Source organism: Loxodonta africana, chromosome 3 (genome assembly GCF_030014295.1).
Source record: "Loxodonta africana isolate mLoxAfr1 chromosome 3, mLoxAfr1.hap2, whole genome shotgun sequence".
In the NCBI taxonomy this organism is placed as follows: Eukaryota; Metazoa; Chordata; class Mammalia; order Proboscidea; family Elephantidae; genus Loxodonta; species Loxodonta africana.
This window is the reverse complement of record NC_087344.1, coordinates 153,921,227-153,940,877: the sequence shown is the minus strand read 5'-3', so window position 1 is coordinate 153,940,877 and position 19,651 is coordinate 153,921,227. Positions and strand designations below refer to the sequence as shown.

The window sequence follows — 19,651 nt, the reverse complement described above, 5'->3', positions numbered from 1 at the left end:
GTTGAAAGTATCCAAGATCTTATATGTAATGTTTGTTTGTTTTATTGTGCTTTAGGTGAAAGTTTACGGCTCAAGTTAATTTCTCATGCAAAAATTTATACACATATTGTAATGTGACATTAGATGCAATCCCTATAATGTGACAATACTCTTCCCCTTTCCATCCTGTGTCCATTTTCTTTGTCCATTCAACCAGCTCCTGTCCCTTCCTGCCTTCTCATCCTGACTCTGTAATATGTTTCTTGAAGAGAGAATATAGCTGGATCATTTTAAAATCCTGTCTGACAACCTCTGTCTTTGCATTGGAATGTTTACTTCTTTTACATTTTCTAGTATTACTGATATGATTGAGTTAGATCTAATATTTTGCTTTTTTTTTTTCATTTCCCCACCTATCATGACTTCTTTTGGATAAAGGTTTTTTGTAAATTATTATTATTACTCCATTTAATGTTCTCTATCAAATTTTGGATATACCCCTTTGTTGTTTTAGTGGTCACTGCAGGTGTTGTGGAAACCCTGGTGGCATAGTGGTTAAGTGCTACAGCTGCTAACCGGAGGGTCAGCAGTTCAAATCCGCCACATGCTCCTTGGAAACTCAACGGGGCAGTTCTACTCTGTCCTATAGGGTCACTATGATTCGGAATCGACTCGACGGCAGTCAGTTTTTTGGGGGAGGGGCATGTGCTGTGTTATGGATTGTTTACTTAACACAGTCTGCCTTCAATTAATATTTCCCTTCATAATGTACAATGCAAGAACATTACAAAATATTTTTCCATTCGTTCTTCTTCTGACTCTTTGTGCTGATATTGTTATATATTTCAATACTATCTATCTTACAAGCCCTCCAATACTTTTCTATTATTTTTGCTTTGAACAGTTAGTAGTTTTTACAATACAAAGCAACAGGTTAAAATTTCCAACACTCAAAGTTTCCTGCTATATGGATTAAAAAATCATGATGGCGTGTGTTATGAATGGGATTGTGTCCCCCCAAAATGAGTATCAACTTGGCTAAACCGTGATTCTCTGTGTGGTGTGGTTGTACTCCATTTTGTGATCTGATGTGATTATCTTATGTATTGTGAATCCTAATCTCTATGTTGTTAATGAGGCAGGATTAGAATCAGTTATGTTAATGAGGCAACATTCAGTCTGCAGGATTAGGTTGCATCTTAAGTCAGTCTCTTTTGACATGTAAAAGAGAATAAAGCAGAGAAGAGAGGGACCTCTGGATCACCAAGCAAGAGGAACCAGGGTCCTTGCGCTCCTGGACCAGAAGATTGATGACAAGGACCCTTCCCCCAGAGCTAACAGAGAAGCAAGTCTTCGCCTAGAGCTGACACCATAAATTTAGACTTCTAGCCTCCTAAACTGTGAGAGAATAAACTTCTCTTTGTTAAAGTCATCCACGTGTGGTATTTCTGTTATAGCAGCACTGGATAACTAACTCAGGATGATATCCAGAGATCAAGAGAGAAATACAAGGAAGATAAGTTGGGCGTAATTAGGCAAAATGGAAAAAAAAAATTATACTAGATATTCTCACAGGAAATAAAGTGAATCCAGAATCATTTAAATAAAAATATAGATTAATTAATTCATTCAACAAATATTCATTGAGTATGTACTGTATGCCAGGCACTGTCTTATATACTAGGGGTGAAGAGTGAACACAACTGAGACATGGCCTCGCAGAGCTTATACTACAAACATACGCAAATAGAGAAATTCATGCCAGGTGTAGCATAAGAGCTACAAAGAAAATTAAAGCTGGAAAACAGGACACACGGTGATAGGACTGCTATTTTAGATAGAATTTGTCAGGGAAATTATCCCTGAAGAGTAACACTTCAGAAAAAATTTCAGTGAAAACAGGAAGTGGTCCATGCAAAAACTGGGTAAAATTGTTCCTGACAGAGGAGATAGTAAGTACAAGCCCCTAAGATAGCATCTTAGTTATCTTGTGCTACTATAAGAGAAAAACCACAAGTGGATGGCTTTAACAAAGGGAAGTCTGAAGTTCAGGCACTGACTTCAGGAGAAGGCTTTCTTTCTGTCGGCTGTTGGGGGAGGACCTTGTCAACAATCTTCTCTTGGGTCTAGGATTTTCTCAGAGCAGGGATCCCAGGCCCAAAGGATACTCTGTGCTCCTGACTCTTCTTTCTTGGTGGTATGAGACCCCTCTCCTATTTGCTCTCTTCTCTCTTTATATCTCAAAAAGAGATTGATTCAAGATACAACCTAATCCTATAGATTGTGTCCTGCCTCATAACTGCCTCTAATCCTGCCTCATTAGTATCATAGAGGTTAGCATTTACAACACATAGCGTAATTACATCAGATAACAAAATGGAGGACATCCCACAATACTGGGAATCATGGCCTAGCCAAGTTGGCACACATTTTGGGGGGACACAGTTTAACCCATAACAGATGGGAAAGTGCTTGTTGTCCTTTAAAAACAGAAAGCAGCCCTGTGTAACTAGAATTGGTGGGCAAAGAGGAGGAATGGTGGGAATTAATGTAAGAGAGGTAGTTAGAGGTCAGATCCCATAGGCTTTGTAGGCCAAAGAAAGGTCTTTGGATTCTATTCTGAGTAAGATGGGAAACCATTGGAGGGTTTTGAGCATGAGAGTGGCATGATTTAATTTACATTATAAAAACTCACTCTGGCTGCTCCTGTGAGGAAACAGACTAAAAGGGGACAGAGGTAGAAGGAAATAGGACATGGATAAAGAGCAAATGGCTACTTGGACTGAGCTATCAGTGGTGATGGTGATGAGAAGTAGTCACATTTGTATTTATTTGTAAGGTAGTGTCAAAGAATACATTTTACCTGGGAAGGTTTATGAATGTGTTAAAAATAATAGAATGATAGCTACGGTACATTGAGCTCCTATTATTTCCAGGCACGTTGCTTATATTACCCATGGTACTATTTCCAGAAACCATGAGATAGGCACTCTTAATATCATAATGCAATGAGCAAACTGAGCTATATATCCAACATTATTTGGCATGGCCATTATTTGAGAGTATCCATTTGTGGTGCTCTCAGTAAATTCTCAGAATGATTTTTTGTTTGTTTGTTTGTTTTGTTTATAGCTGTGACACCATTTGAGATGAATAATCAAACAGATGTCACAGAATTAATCTTCTTGGGATTTTCCAACCACCCCAATCTACAGGGGTTGTTCTGCTTGATCTTCCTGGTCATTTACCTGACAACTTTCCTGGGGAACACACTCATAATAATGGCCATCAGGATCAGTCCTGCGCTACAAACTCTTATGTATTATTTCCTCAGCAACCTCAGCTTCTTGGATATCTGCTACACATCCACCGCCATCCCAGTCATGCTGGTGAACTTATTCCAGGAGAAGAAGACCATCTCGTATGAGGGCTGCCTTTCCCAGATCTTCTTTCTTGTGACCTGTGCAGGCACTGAGGGCGTCCTATGCTGCTATGGCTTATGACCACTATGTAGCCATCTGCCAGTCTCTTCAACATCCAGTCCTCATGAGTGTGAAGGTCTGTGTGTGTTTGGCGACTGGATGCTGGCTGTGTGGGCTAGTTAATTCTCTCACACACGGTACTGGCAGCCACACTCACTCTGTGTGGGTCCAACCAGATCACCTACTTCCTCTGTGACATCCCACTGCTCCTGAAGCTCTCCTGCTCAGACACCTCCATCAATGAATCTATACTCCATGCAGCCAGTGCCACCATTGGCCTGAACCCCTGCCTGTTTACTGCAGTGTCCTACATACCCATCATTCCTGCATCCTGAGGATTGCTTCTAGCAAGGCCTTCTCTACTTGTGCTTCTCACCTCACTGTGGTGGTAGTCTCCTTTGGAATGGCCAACTTTCAGCTATGACAAAGCCAATGTAGGCTACAGCCTTGACATGGACATCCTGGTCTCTGTGTTCTTTTGCGTTATGACCCCCATGTTGAACCCCATCACCTACAGCCTGAGAAACAAGGAGGCCCAAGGGGCCCTGAAGAGGCTGGCTGGAGGACATGGATTCTCTAGTAAGATCAGTGATTAGATCAATATTTTTCATTCTGGGGAATGATTCTTACTTGGGGAAAAACATGAGCATTCTGGCTGCAGTTGTAACAGAGCTCCCTCTATATAGCATCTCTTGACCACTGCAGTGCCACATCCCACCAAGACTAACAGCTACACCAGCACCGAGCATTTCACATTGTGATCATACGTGCACTCGTTCTCTTATCCATTGATATTTTAGAGCATTTTTGACACCCCCAAAAAGAAGCTCCATAGTCATTAGTAGTCATTCCCATTTCCCTCTCATCCCCCAAACTTTCAACCCTAGAACCACTAATCTGCTATTTGTGACTATGGATGTGTCTATTCTTGATGCTTCACATAAACAGAATAATATATGTGGCCTTTTGTGACTGGCTTCCTTCACTTAACATAATGTTTTTAAAGTCCACTCATGTTGTAGCATGTAGCAGTACTTCATTCCTTTTAATTGCTGGATAATATTCTATTGTATGAATATACCACATTGTATTTATGCATTCATCAATTGATAGACATTTGGATTTTTTTTTCACTTTTAGGCTATATGAATAATGTTGCTGTGAATACTCGTGTACAAGTTTTTGTGTGGACATATGTTTTTGTTTTTCTTGGATATATACCTAGGAGTAGAATTTCTAGATCAAATGGTAACTCTATGCTTTGTTTTTGAAGAATTGTCAGAGTGTTTTCCAAAGGAGCTCGACCATTTTACATTACTAAGAGCAGTGCATGAGAGATCTAATTTCTCCATATCTTCAACACTTGTTATTATCTGTCTTTCTTTATGATAGCCTTCCTGGTAACTGTGAAGTAGTATCTCAATGTGATTTAGGTTTCCATTTATTGGATGACTAATGATTCAAGGCCTTTTAATAAGCACCATTTCTGTGCTTTTCCATCACATGAAGGGGGAAAAAAAGAAACCCAAGTTACTAATGGAATTTTTGAGCTTTGGAGGCTTAATTCTTGACAATGTCTGATGTTTTTGTCCTAGTTTTGGTGTCGTAAAATACTGCGTGACTTCCAAACCTGCAACACCCATCTCTGCATCAGTGTAGTACCTATGCTTTCTCCACATCAGTGCTCAACAGAACTCTGCCTTTTTCCTCTTTGGAACTCCAAAGCAAGTGTTTCTTAACTAGGTCATGAGCAATTGCAGGACTAGAAATCAGGGCTCCAGAGGAAATGGAGAAAACTCCCAATTGTCTCATGGAATCCAACCAAATAAGTGCACATCGACCCTTACCCATTCTCTCCCAAATGAACAGGGAAAAAAGTCAGTTTCATAGGTTTCAGTCACCTGTAATTCTCTAATAGTAATCTAGCACTGAAATTCACCCACAAATGTCCTGAGATAGGAAGATGATCACCTCATTGCATCCTGGGAAAAGATGTTTGCCAAGAACTTAATGAGTCCAAGAGAGAATTAATTGTTCTCCATTTCTACAGTTTCTATGTAGCCTCTTGCCCCTCAGTTGTGTTTGCACTCTGAGAAGTCCCAGAACAGCTGCTTAGAGAGAGATTAGGTGGATACTCCCAAAAGGTTGGTCCAGAGATGATTTTAAATGACCATTAGAAAAATGAATTCATGGAGATATCAAAGAAGGATTTTAGACTTCTGCATTAGGCAATGAGTATGCTCTAGGCAGCTCCTAGAATAGTAGGAACTCCTCATGACCTGTCGCAGTCAACAGCTTATATTGCCAAGGATTATCCATTACAGACCAGGCAGTAGTGTGGAAATCAACAAGCCCCACACCATAACCAGAAATCCAAAGTTTTTGGCAAGAGTCAATGGTAAGTAGTTTGTGTATTTATCATGATAATTGAGAAAAACTCTGCCCAGTGTCAGGAGATAGCTAACTCATAAGAGTATATTACAAAATACTGTACACATTTTTATTATGACTTATTAGCATTTATTTAGTGACATAGATTTAATGTCTTGTGTGTGTATGTCTATTTCTATAATTGTACTCATAGAACCAGAGTGGCACTGACTCTAGAGGTTATCTACTCCAAAATCTGAGGGGTGCCTGAAAACCTTACGTGAGATATTTTGAGTGGAAAATTTGTCACAGTGAATTATATATGAATGTCAATAGGTCACAAACTAGTTATTTAAATAAATATAAATAAATTTACATAATATTTATGTTTGCAAACATTTTTATTTGCTTAGCTAAGGGCTCTTATCTTTATGGACAATACATTGGTGTTTGCAAAGTGTTGTCCTGCAACCAATTTATTAACTGCAATAAGGTCCTTTGTTTTGTGGATGATGTACTTCCCCCACCTCCCTCCTTTTAAAGAAATCTCATAGATTCAGGGTTATTCCTAAATAACTTCATTCTCTCTTATTTGCCTTTGGAGACTGTTACTTGATTAGAAAAACAAACAAAAGAGTTGCTGCACTCTGGCCGGGATTGAGTAGATGCTGCCACGAGGTCTCCACTAAGCACAACTCTTCTCATAGGAGAGGAGAACACTAGAACCAACACAGGGCAAGAGGCCATGGGGACACATTTATGCCCCATGGGCTGTTATTTCTCAGGTCAGTAAGGTGTTTACACTGGAACTGCTGGTCAGAAATGTCCTCCTGAGTTTCACTGATTTGCCTCTTCTCAACCTCCTCTTTCACTGTGGACCTGACCAAAGTGCTGGATTTTGTTTCTCCCTGTTCCATTGACTTCAACCAGCTTCTTCATGAGCAGTTCTTGTGCCTCAAGCTGTGACTCTGTATTTAGCTTCAATAGACAGGGAGATCAGATGCCACTGGTAGTAACAGGCTCCACGATGGCAAAGGGTCAACGGCAGGAGAGGTCTCTCAAGGAGAGGTCATTAGTTGAGGTCAGCCCTTCTCTAGCATGACACCCACATGCATGACAGAGGACTTGGTGGCCTCCACCATGGCATAGGTGGAAGAGGGGTAAATTATAAAGAGGGTCACCCTTTCCTAAATCTTGAGTCTAAATATACTAGTTAGGAAATGCTGACCTATGTCATATTTGTGGCAGAGACAGACCCTATGAAATCCATGGTTGATAAAGGCCACAAGCTCTCATGCTGGTGCTGACCAGGTATAATGGGTGGAAAAGTAAAGAGCCAATCATTCAACTCTTTTTATAAGCATAGTTCCAAGAAATTGGTTTGACTGATGTTACTATTAATTTTTTTGTGTGTGTGATGGTTTGACTGAATTCTCAGGAAATTTAAAAAGTGTAGATATTTTCCCTATTTGGCCCTCTCTCTCTTTTCTTTCTTTTTTTTTTTTTTTTTTTGATTTCTTATTCCATAGAATTTTCTTTCCAGGACAGTGAAGTGGAAAAGTTATGGGCATCAGTCACATGGACCTGACTTTTTTTTTTTTCTATTAGTAGCTGGGTAACCTTGACCATCAGTTTCCTCACTTGCAAACCCCAATAGAATACCTCCTGTATAAGGTTGTTGTGATAGATACATGAGATACATGAGTCTTATGGGTAGAGTATGCAGCCCAGTGCCTGGTAAAGCATAAATACTCAACAAACAGTAGTTATTATTATATTTGAGCTGTTGTATCTGACAATCACAATACTTTTGGATAGGGCTATGCAGGGATGGAGAGGAAGCTGAGGTTGTTTGCTAAAGTGCTTTCTTTTATTGGTCAATTGTATATGTGTATAAACAAAGGACTGAGGGACACACACCAAATTGTTAACAGTCGTTCTGGGCAGAGTGTGGTATGAAGGTAAAGATATTCCATTTTCATTTCATATACTTTGCCTTATGTAAAAATTTCCAGTGAGCATGTGCTACTTATGAGATGAAAAATCCTGTAGTTGTTTTCATTTTAAAAATATAATGGCAGGATTTCTTGTACATTTTTTGCAAATTTGTATGTATCTATAAGTATTTCAAAATTTAAAAAATATGTAAAGAAAACAAGTAAAATAAGGGATATGTATTTATGATATGGAAACCCTGGTGGTGCAGTGGTTAAGAGTTTGGTTGCTAACCAAAAGGTCGGCAGTTCGAATCCACCAGATGCTCCTTGAAAACCCTATGGGGGCAGTTCTACTCTGTCCTGTAGGGTCATTATGAGTCAGAATCAACTGGGCAGCAATGGGTTTTTTAATTAGTTATAATATTGGCACTAAGGAGGCTTTTGGTCATGAGTAATATTTATCACTCTAGAGGATGTTCAAGAATGATAAAAGGAGATTTTCCCCAAGTATGGGAAAAATAAGGTCTGCATTGCAATATTGAGTCTGATCCAGAAATACAAAACATGAAATTTTCATGATCTTAGTAACACCATGTTTTCACATGTATAATGACATCAGTAAAAAACCAAAATATCAACCCACTGCCATAAGTCAATTCTGACTCACAACAATCCTATAGGACAGAGTAGAACTGCCCCATGGGGTTTCCAAGGCTGAACTATTTAGAGAAGCAGACTGCCATGTCTGTCTCCCAAGGAGTGGCTGGTGGGTTCAAACCTCCGACCTTCGATTAGCAGCTGAGTACATTAACAACTGTGCCACCAGGGCTCCTCATGACATCTATAGGACAATGGGATTTCGGGGCTGAAAAGAACTGTAAGAATTAACTCAATTGATCTTCACTTGGGACTTGAATCATTCCGCTTTGTAGGAGATGCAGCAATTTAGCCTTTGCTTTAAAATCTCCAGTGATGCAAATTCATGACTCTATATTATAAAGTGTTTGCTTAACTAGCCTAAATTCAGACAGTGAAACAAAATGTTGCGAGGCTAAAACAACAACAAAAACAAAAATAGGTACCAAGCTGCTATACTTAAATTTACATACCTCAACTGAGCACAAGGGCGAGGAGATTTAATTCAATGTGAATTTGGCATTGGCCACATGCATAAACAAGAAATGCTTGGAGTGAGGGAGGCAAGTGGATTTATAAGCAGGAGCATTAGTAAGGGGAGGGAATATTGCTTAGTGGTCAAGTCTCGGGCCCTGAATTCAGGCTACCAGGCTAACTAACCCCTTGAAGACTAGAATTTTTCATCTGTAAGACGGGTCCCATAACAGCACTTCAAGTTGTTTTCAGAATTAAAGGGAAAATTCATGAAGTGTTCCTGGCACGTAGGAGGCCCTCAGCAAATATTAAATTGGGAACATGCTGCTGGTTTTAGCAATATGTACAAGAGGATAGAAAAAGGCAATGCCCACTTTGAGGTAGCCTTGACTGGCTCATCACAAATTGGCAGAAGTTTCCTGAAACTTAACAAGTTAAAACAAGGTCATCTTGTCATTACCACCATGAGCCGTTTGAGACGGAAAGGATCACAGAGGTCAACTGGTCTGGGTCTTTGTTTTGGAAATAAGGAAACAGAAGCTTAAGTAATGCTGTAAGAGAAGCAAACCTGTTAAATTTACTCTATTCATGTTTTTTAAGAAATTCATGATTTGGGACAAATGGGAGAGGGACAAAACATGGAGCTAATTCAGAAAAAAGAGTCAACTCTGCACACCCAAACCTCCATGCCTTCGCTCCCCTTCTCTATCTCAAATGCCACATTTCTTTTAAATCCTTTAGGGTCCATTTCAATATCATGTCTTTAAAGAGGCTTTTTGATACCTCTGCTCTCATAGGTGTTCTTTATGGCACTTCTTCATTCATCAATAATTTATTGACTGCACACTATATGCTAGGTCCTGCACTGGTTCCTAAAGACACGCAATTAAAAACTCCGACCCTGATCTCAAGGAGCTGATATTCAAGATGGAATGAGGGGCAGTAAGCAAGTAACGAGTGACCTCTTCCTCCATGTGTTCAAGCAGAAACATTAGACCAACACAAACACACTGCCATCAAGTCAATTCTTACTCATACTGGCCCTATGGGACAGGGTGGAACTTTCCCATAGGGTTTCTAAGGATGTAATCTTTATGGAAGTAGACTGCCATATTTTTCTCCTGTGGAGTGGCTGGCGTGTTTGAATCACTGACCTTTTGGTTAGCAGCCGAACAGTTAACCATTGCGCCACCAGGGCTCCTTTATCCGACCAAAGAGAAGTTAAATTTTGTTTTTAATGTAAACAAAAAACAAAAGCGTTCTGCCTCATATTCTAGTTTATCTTCTTCATTAGATTGTCAGCTCACTGAGGACAAGAAGCATGTCTTAATTATCTTCAGACTTTCTCATATGCCTAGTACAGGGCCTAATTGGACATTATGGAGAAACCAAACTTGTTTGAAACAAAAGCTAGCCAATACCAAGAAAAGATTGTTGGAAGATGGTGAAAAGAAATGAGACTTGTATAGCTTGAAGAATTGTATAGCTGGAGAGCTCTTACATGCTAGAAGAGAGGGTAATTTGTCTTCCCCTTCCCGTTTACAAAAGGAGAAGCATAGGTGAGATAAAAGAGCTGAAAAAAATATTAAATGTTGGGATGAATTTCTGAGACGGGATGTAGAATTTTTCTTGGTAAATGTTTTAAGAACAAACATTTAACCTACTGTTGTTGTTTGCTGTTATGTGCCTTCTAGTCAATTCCAACTCCTAACTACCCCACAGGACAGGATAGAACTGCCCCATAGTGTTTCCCAGGCTACAATCTTTATGGAAGCAGATCACTAGGTCTTTTCTCCCAGGAATATGTTCTCCAAGGACTGACTTCAAGTTATTAGAAGTCACATTTCAAGACCTTTAAAATAAGCATAAAGAATATTACCAGTGAGTACTGCATACCTTTAAATAATCATCTATAAAGGAACCAGAGCAAAGATGAAAGGTTAATAAGACTTAGGGGTAGCAATGCCTATAGGTAATATAGACAGAGAGGTGAGTATCGATTAAATTCCTTTTTAGAATACTTCATGGACACATCTTCTACCACACTTCCTGTAAATTTTGGGATTCCCAAGAGTTTCACCTTAGCCTTCTCTTCTCACTATTTCCTTAGTTGATTTCATGTACACACATGGCTTCAACAGCCACCTTCAAGACAATGACAACCAAATCCATATTTGCAGTTCTAGCCTGACTTCTGAGGACAAATCCTGTATTTACTATACCCGTTGGGCATTTCCACATGCATAACCCACAGACATATAAAACTCAAGATTACTCAAATCTAATCCACTTTTTCCTACTCGCAAACCTGCTGTATCTCAATATTTCCGTTTTAATTAATGATTCCACCCTCCACCCAGGCTGGCACCCAAAATGATTTGGTGTCCTCACCGTGTTCTCATCACTTTGGACTTTAAAGTTCTCCTAACATGGCTCCTGTTCTATGAACTATTGCTTAACGAATTTTCTCTGAGCTCCACGAACCTAAATTGTCAATTAAAGGCCATTTCATTTTAATCTGTTTCTAGCTCTCAGAAGACTTTCTTGGACAAAGCTCTTTTGTTTAGTAACTCACAGGGACTGTACAGAACTATGGGAATGGGCTTCACAATTCTATGACCCCTTTAAAATTGCATGGAAGATTCTCTACATGGATATATGTGTATATTCTCTATAAAGCTGAGAGTTTTCTAAAACCCAGGCTATTTACCCCCATATGTCCCCTGCCCTCCCCTACAATGTAGCCTATAGTTCCCCATTGTTGATACCCTACAGCCATCTCTGTCCATTCTCAAACCAAAGCCTGGCTTTCAGGCAGGAATCTGGTCTCCTCGCAGGCTTATGAGGGAATGGAGGATATGTTTGCTGAGGCCTCTGCGGCAGGAGCACTAAGTCATTTTTGTCCCTGAAGACCTTAGCCAGAAAGGCAAGCCTGCCACAGCTTCCCATAGCCCAGTCCAGGGCTCCTGGGGCAGCTGATTCCCTGCCACCTTCCCTGAGGTAGCTAATGAGGTCATGCTTAAAGTGAAACTCACCAACATCTCAGAATTAACCAGCTAGGATTACCCCACCAGCTCCTGCAATCTGGCAGGCATCTCCAAGGACAGAGGATACAGCTGCACATGAGGGTGCTGCCAGCAGAGCTGAGAACTCGGCAGCCTTCCTTCCTCTAGTGGCAACACAGCTCCCAGAGAAGTTTCCTGGTGTCCCAGCAGCCTTGGGATCCTTTGTCTTGTAGCCATTAGGACAACATAAGTCTCCTTGAAAGTGTTTGCCCTTGAACCACACAGCCCCATGCTGTCTATTTTACTGAGGTTTCTACCACCAGTATTGCTTGGGATGCCAGCCTGACATCTCTTTGTCTATAGGACAGTGTTCTTACACATGTCCCCCACCCCCGCAATGAAACATACACACACACACACAGTCTTTGTGAGCAGGGCTTTGCATCTATGCTCCAGGGTGCATACACCCACCTATCAGGTTCACTCCTCCAAGTAAGTCATTATGAATAGAGTGACTTGATGTGATTTATAAAAGTTATTGAACTATAATTGCGGTAGAGAGGAAGTGGAAATATACAAAACCAGAAAAAAGAAAAAAAAAAGACTTAGATCTTAGTGACATAAAAAGTATTCAGGTCTAGGTGTGACCAATCCTGAGATGAAAATTGCATGAAAAATGCCTCCTCCTTTTCTCTCTCTCTATTTTATTTTTAAAATTGAATTATAATTCACACCCAGTAAAATGCAAAAACCTTAAATGTACGGATTGATCAAATTTTACAAATATATAAACAACCAAAATCAAGATGCATAACACTTCCATCACGCCAGAAAATTCCTCATGCTCCTTTCCAGTCAACACCACCCTCCTCCGAAGTATCCACTATTCTCACTTGGTCACCATAGATTTGTTTTACCTATTTTTGAACTTCATTTAAATGGAAGCATATAGTATGTATTGTTCTGTGTATGGCTTCTTTCACCAAACAAAATGGTTTTTAGATTTATCATTGTTATTACATCTATCAGTCATTTGTGTTTTTTAATAACTGTAATATTCCACTGTCTGAATATGCCACAATTTGTTTATCCATTATGCTGACAGGTATACTGTTTGTTTGGGCTTTTATAGATAAACCTGCATTGAAGGTTCTCATAACAATCTTTTTGTGCACATATTCTCTCATTTTTCTTGAGTATATACCTAGGAGTGGAATTGCTGGGTTGCAGAATAACTGTAGGTTTAACTTTATTAGAAACTGCCAAATCGGTTTCAAAACTGGCTTATAGACTTCAAGTAAGCTTGGAGATTTAGAGAGTTGAAAGGCCTACTGTTTCCACCATTGCAACAATAACAAAATCTGGTCAAAATGCAAATTAATGACTTTTCTTGAACTGTTCTGGGAATTGGGGCCTCAAGGCAAAGACCTAAATGGAAAAATGGAGAGATAAACACTTAAAGGAAGAAACAAGATAAAATCCTTTCTTTTTACCTGGGGCAGAAGCCACTAGTTGACATATTAGCTAGTGAGAATGTTCAGCTGTGTATTAGCAGCTGTGGAAGACAGTCTGGTGGTTCCTCAAAATGTTGAACATGGAACTACCATATGACCCAGCAATCCCAGTTGTAGGTATAGACCCAAGAGACATGAAAGCAGCAACTCAAACAGATATATATACACCATTGTTCATTGCAGCACTTCTCACAATAGCCAAAGGGAAGAAACGATCAAAATATCCATACACAGATGAATGAATAACCAAATGAATGAACAAAATTTGATATATACACACAATGGAATACCACTCGGCCATAAAGAGAGATGAAGTCCTAATACATGCCGCTACAAGAATGAAACTTGAAAACATCAGGCTGAGTGAAATAAGTCAGTTACAAAAGAATAAATACTGTCTGATATCGTTTACGTGGAATAAGCAAATATGCAGAAACCAAAGATTATTAGTAGTTACCAGGGATGGGCAGGAGAATAAAGGGGGAGTTTTTGCTTAGGGGGCATTGAGTTTATGTTCATGGTAGTGGAATGACTGGGAAAAGGACAGTGAGAATGGATGCACAACTTGAATGTAATCAATGTCACTGAGTTAAACATGTAGAAATTGTTGAGATGGTGTATGTTTTGCTATGCATATTTTCACCACAATAAAAAAATGTTCAGCTAAACACTTTTAATGAATTACTGCAGACTGAATAAGGGTTAGCATGAGAGTGTGAAGTCTCTGGGCTCCACAGACGTAGAGGGTTTGCACCCTCTTGCTTTTCCTCTGTGAGTTCTACCAGATGCTCACAAGGAAGATCAGGAAGTATTGTGAGAAAGGTTCCCTGACGGTACTGTCTGGGGGAGTGGAGGGAACAGCAGCCACTGTCAAAACTTCTCCCAGCCCCTTTTGCCTATTTTTTCTACAGAACAAATGACATAATCTGCAGGGACAAGAGCAACTCTCACTGTAGGGCACTGTGGAAACCCATTGCAGCTGGGGAAGAGGATGGGAGCAAAAAAAGGCTTACTTCTAAGAAAGGTGCAGGAATATGTGGCACTGCAGCTGGATACTTCCCACACTTCACAGGCACTTCACGAACTCCCAAGACCCAGGCTTAACTGGAACATCAAAGAATGCACCTCCCTTGCCCTCTACCCACTATTAAGTAAAAATAACAGTTGAATACAGCCGAGAGATCTTCAAGAAACAAGTTATCTCTGGATATCAGTGCATAGGAAAAACTCATAGTCAAGCAGGGAGCAGAAATGTAGGTACACTAGCCTACCCCTTAAGTACAGGATATCACTAGAGAAATTTGAAACCCGGGGTGAACTGAGGCTGACCGTAGTAACAACAAACTTCAAACTATGCCCAACTCCTGGCTAAATTAATATAAACTCCCACACTAAAGGCCTAGCAGAAGGAAAGTCATGTTCATATACAAGCAAAAAAAAATTTTTTTCCTTGGTATGTACTGTCCTATACAATATAGAACAATACACAATACGATGGCTTATAACAAAAAAGTTATGAGGCATCAAAAGGTAAGAAAAAATATAATCTGAGTAGACAACTTGCACATCAGTTTCAGACTCAGCTATGACAGAGATGTTAAAACTATCATACAAGGAAGTTAAAATGTTTCTGGGGAATAGGTTAAAGGCTTTTTTGGAAAAGGTAGACAACATTTAAGATCAAGCAGATCATTTCAGCAGAGAGATGCAAACTGTAAGAAAGGATCAAATGCAAATGCTAGAAATAAAGAACAATGTAACAAAGAAAAGAGTTCCTTTGATGTGTCAACTAGACTTGACACAGCTGGAGAAAGAATTCGTGGACTTGGAGATAGGTCCATAGAAATTACCCTATGAGAAAACCCACCAGGAACCATGGAAGTCCACACGAGAGATCCCTGAAGCTGAGCTAAGTGAGAAGTGCTGGCTTCAGAGAAGACACCCCTCCACATCTACCTCCCCTGCCCCGATTGCTCTATATCCAACACTATGTGATAATTGCCTTGCAACTTTACAAACTCATTTGGAGTATTCTCTTTACACTCTCATTATGGTTTCTTTTTCTTTTTTTTCATTGTTTGGTAGCTGTGAAAGAGTTTAAAATGAATAATCAAACGGATGTCACCGAATTCATCTTCTTGGGATTTTCCAATCACCCTAAACTACAGGGGTTGTTCTTCCTGATCTTCCTGGTCATTTACCTGACAACTCTCCTGGGGAACATGCTCATAATAACTGCCACCAGGGTCAGTTCTGCCCTCCAAACTCCTATGTATTATTTTCTCAGCAACCTCAGCTTCTTGGACATCTGCTACACATCCACCACCATTCCAGTCATGCTGGTGAACTTCTTCCGGGAGAAGAAGACCATTTCCTATGAGGGCTGCCTTTCCCAGGTCTTCTTCTTTGCGACCTGTGTCGGCACGGAATGTGTCTTATTAGCTGCAATGGCTTATGACCGCTATGTAGCCTTCTCCGCCCCCTTCAGTATTCAGTCCTCATGAGCGTGAAGGTCTGTGTGTGTTTGGTGATTGGATCCTGGCTATGTGGGATGGTGAATTCTCTGACACACACAGTGCTGGCAAATACACTCACTCTGTGTGGGCCCAACCAGATCAGTCACTTCCTCTGTGATGTCCCACTGCTCCTCAAGCTGTCCTGCTCGGACACCTCCATCAATGAGTCTGTGCTCCATGTGGCCAGCGCTACCATTGGATTAAGCCTCTGCCTGTTTACTGCAGAGTCCTACATACTCATCATCTCTGCCATTCTGAGGATTCCCTCTGCTCAGGGTAGAAGCAAGGCCTTCTCTACCTGTGCTTCCCGCCTCACTGTGGTGGTGGGCTTTTATGGAACTGCCAACTTCAACTACGACAGACCCAATGTAGGCTACTCCCTAGATGTGGACATCCTGGTCTCTGTGCTCTTCTGTGTTATGACCCCCATGTTGAACCCCATCATCTACAGCCTCAGAAACAAAGAGGTCAAAGGTGCCCTGAGCAAACTATTTGGAGGGTCTGCACTCTGGGAATATTAGTGCCTAGATTAGTGGTCTCCAAGCTGGGACATACAACTCCTGAAATTTTTTCATGAAATTGTAGCATAGATAGTCTTAGGGAGTCCATTTCCAGATCCTTAATTCCTACGGACCAGTTCCTAAAGTTAATCTTCCGAAGGACTCCTTTCTCTCTCTCCTTTGACAAGGACCCTTTTCTCACTTTACAAAGTAAAGCTGCGCCAGATATGCTCTGTAGGTTCTCAACACCATCTCTATCATTCTAGGTTCTCCCCTGCATCACAGGGGCTGAAAGCCTGAAATCTTATTTCTCAGACTTTATTGCCAGCAGGGTACCATCTTAGGTTCTGACAATAGGAGTCATATACAAGAGAGTAAAAGGAATAATGAACAAAAGAGAAGTTGCCTTCTTCTGGATCTGTAGCAGTAGCAACAACGGCAGATTAGCTCTGCAGTGGCAGAAACAGACTTGTGGTGGCATCAGCTGATGTTTGCAGTCTTCTATAGTAGCTGTGCCGGCAACGTAGGGTCATAGAAACATGTGTGGGCTCTATATGAGGGTTAGAGGCTTCACTGTAGAGGACATTCCCTTTCTCCTTTTTTTCCTCTTTCAGTCCTTCCACCAATTTTATAATGTATTCCTATGTCAAATTCCTCTAGGTTGAAATATCTAGGTTAGTTTCTGGATTCCTCTGTGAACGCTAACAATATTTGATATCAGGAGTGGTTCCAGGAAACATAACTTCAAAGGTAGAAATCTGGGATTGGTTACCTCACCAAATAGAGTCTGAATGTAGTGATAGCATCGTGGCCACTTGAAAATAGGAATCTCATAGTCCATAGCATGCAATAACAAAAAAGATGCTTAAAATGTCTTTTGAAAACCAGGCTTTGGAATACCAAATTACTGCTGCAACAGACCTTTATGATGGCAATGAGAACTACAAGGACCCTTTACTGACTGCTAAATCTACTCGACGGCACTGGGTATTACTGACTGCATTGGGCAGTTTATAGGAAGAATATGGCAGGTTAAGGCATTAAATTTCTTACTCAAGGCAAGGTCAGATAACCAGAAAATCTTTTCTCATTCAAAACCCATTAAACTGAAAATCAGACCAAAAATTTGATTCTGTGGATTGCAGAATTATAAAGTAGGTTGAATCCATGATTTCTCCAGGTCTTTTATGTGGCAGTTAGGGGCACATAATTGCCACTTATGAGCCAGTTAGAGGCACAGGGGAAAGAATGGGACCCTGATAATTAGAATGGGGAATTGTGGGTGGATTTGGGCAAATATGAGAACCTTGATCCCCTAAATCCTCATTTACTTACCTTGCCAGTAGAAGCAGCCCCTCCTCACTCATCTGAGGACACTCAAACCAAAAAAACCCACTGCCGTTGAGTCGCTTCTGACTCGTAGTGACCCTATACGGCAGAGTAGACCTGCCCCATAGAGTTTCCAAGGAGCACCTAGCGGATTCACACTGCTGACATTTTGGTTAGCAGCCGTAGCACTTAACCACTACGCCGCCAAGGTTTCCCTTAATGGATGAATCTGACCTGAGACAATTGTTTTATGAGTAATGTTAATTTTCTTTAAGTTCCTCACCCATCATGCCTCATTTCTTCCCAACTCTTAACTGGAATCCAATCCCAGCGTGCCTCAGAGGAATAGAACAAATTATAACCCAGAAGGTTATAACATTCACACACACACACACACACACGTAGCCCAAGACTTTACTATTTTATTGACAAAAGCCTCAAGAGTATGTATGAGGATGGATTCTTAGGGTGCTAGATCAAAAAGGACAAAGCACATTGCTGTGTCAATTTGAGTATATTCACATGGGTGCGGTTATCAGAAATTTTGCGTTCAGTGGGTAACCTTGAGCAGTTTGGAGTGGCTCTAACAGTTTCTTTGGTTGGGTGGATGAAACCTAGACTCTACTGTGGCCCACATTCAATAAAGTTGAGGTGCTGGAAAAAATCCTGGTTTAATGTAGAGGGCGGGATTTGAAGCTTTAGGGAGAAAGCATGTTGCAGTGGATTTATCATATACGACCTTATTATCCGACTCCCACAAAGAAAGTCCTCGAGGAGGGACCAAACCACATTCCCTCCGCCAAGGCCTCTTACAGGCTGCATTGAGAAAAGGAGCACTAGCATCCTTGCAAAGCTTGTAGTGGCTGAGAATGGCCCTAGAAGATGCCACTATTGAAGTGAGTTCCCCGATTTCAGTGTGGGTTATGAGATTCTAGGGTGGTAGAGGTCATGTGGCTGGGTAATCTGCAGAGATCTTTGGCAGTGGCTAAATGGTCACAGTGTCTCTAGGTCTGAAATAACTGGGCATCCTACTAAATATTACCTGTTCTATATAACATGAAAGACTCTAAGGCTGGTGACTAGAGACCTAATTTGAGTCATTACAATAGAGTGTCACTCTCACTCTGTTCTCAGACTGTCTGAACCAACAGATTCAAGGATGTTTTAACGGTCTGTGGCATACAGGGATGCCAAATAAAGGCTCTGAGAAGAATCATACTGCCCATCCTCTAGGATTTTGGAGGAAAGCCATGTCCTCTTCTACAAATAATTCTTCTCTTGGCTACTCCTGGGCCCTACAGAGTATAAATACCTGGCCATGGGATACAAAGTGACATTGTTATCTGAGCTGTCCATATGAACTGGGCACTCTCTGACCCACCAAGTCGTAAATGTGGGTGAATGAGCAGCACACCATCATCAAGTGGAAGTGCTGTGTACAATACTAGGCTTAAAACAGTCCTAAAGACACAAATTAGCCTCATGACCGAGTGGCTCACACTTGCACACCACTTACTCCACTGCACCTGACCCAAATCAATGGGCTCTTGGAAAGTTCTCCAAGGCTGGTTTACTGAAGAAGAAAAATTTGGGACCTGGTTTCCAGATAGTTTCACACCATACTTCACCACCAGCCAGAAGTGCACTGCTACAGCATTAGCACCTCACTCAGGAGTGGTCCTGAAAGACAATGGGGAAACTTAATCCTTCCCATGGGCAGAACCATGAGCAATAAATCTGGTTGTCTCTTCTGTGTGGAATGAGAAATAACCATAAATATGGATTGATACCAGTTCATGGGTAGTGACTCTCTTAGGCTGCGTTCTCTAGAGAAGCAAAACCAATGAAGCGTATGGAGAGAGAGAGAGAGAAATTTATCTCAAGGAAATGGCTCAAATGGTTGTAAAGG

General features: G+C 40.8%; 2 pseudogenes; both read left to right on the top strand.

The window, feature by feature from the left end:
* Positions 1-3,095: 3,095 nt before the first annotated feature.
* LOC100671710 (olfactory receptor 5V1-like) lies at positions 3,096-4,213 on the top strand (annotated as a pseudogene).
* Positions 4,214-9,219: 5,006 nt separating this feature from the next.
* Positions 9,220-16,434, top strand: LOC100671996 (olfactory receptor 5J3-like; annotated as a pseudogene).
* Positions 16,435-19,651: the final 3,217 nt, after the last annotated feature.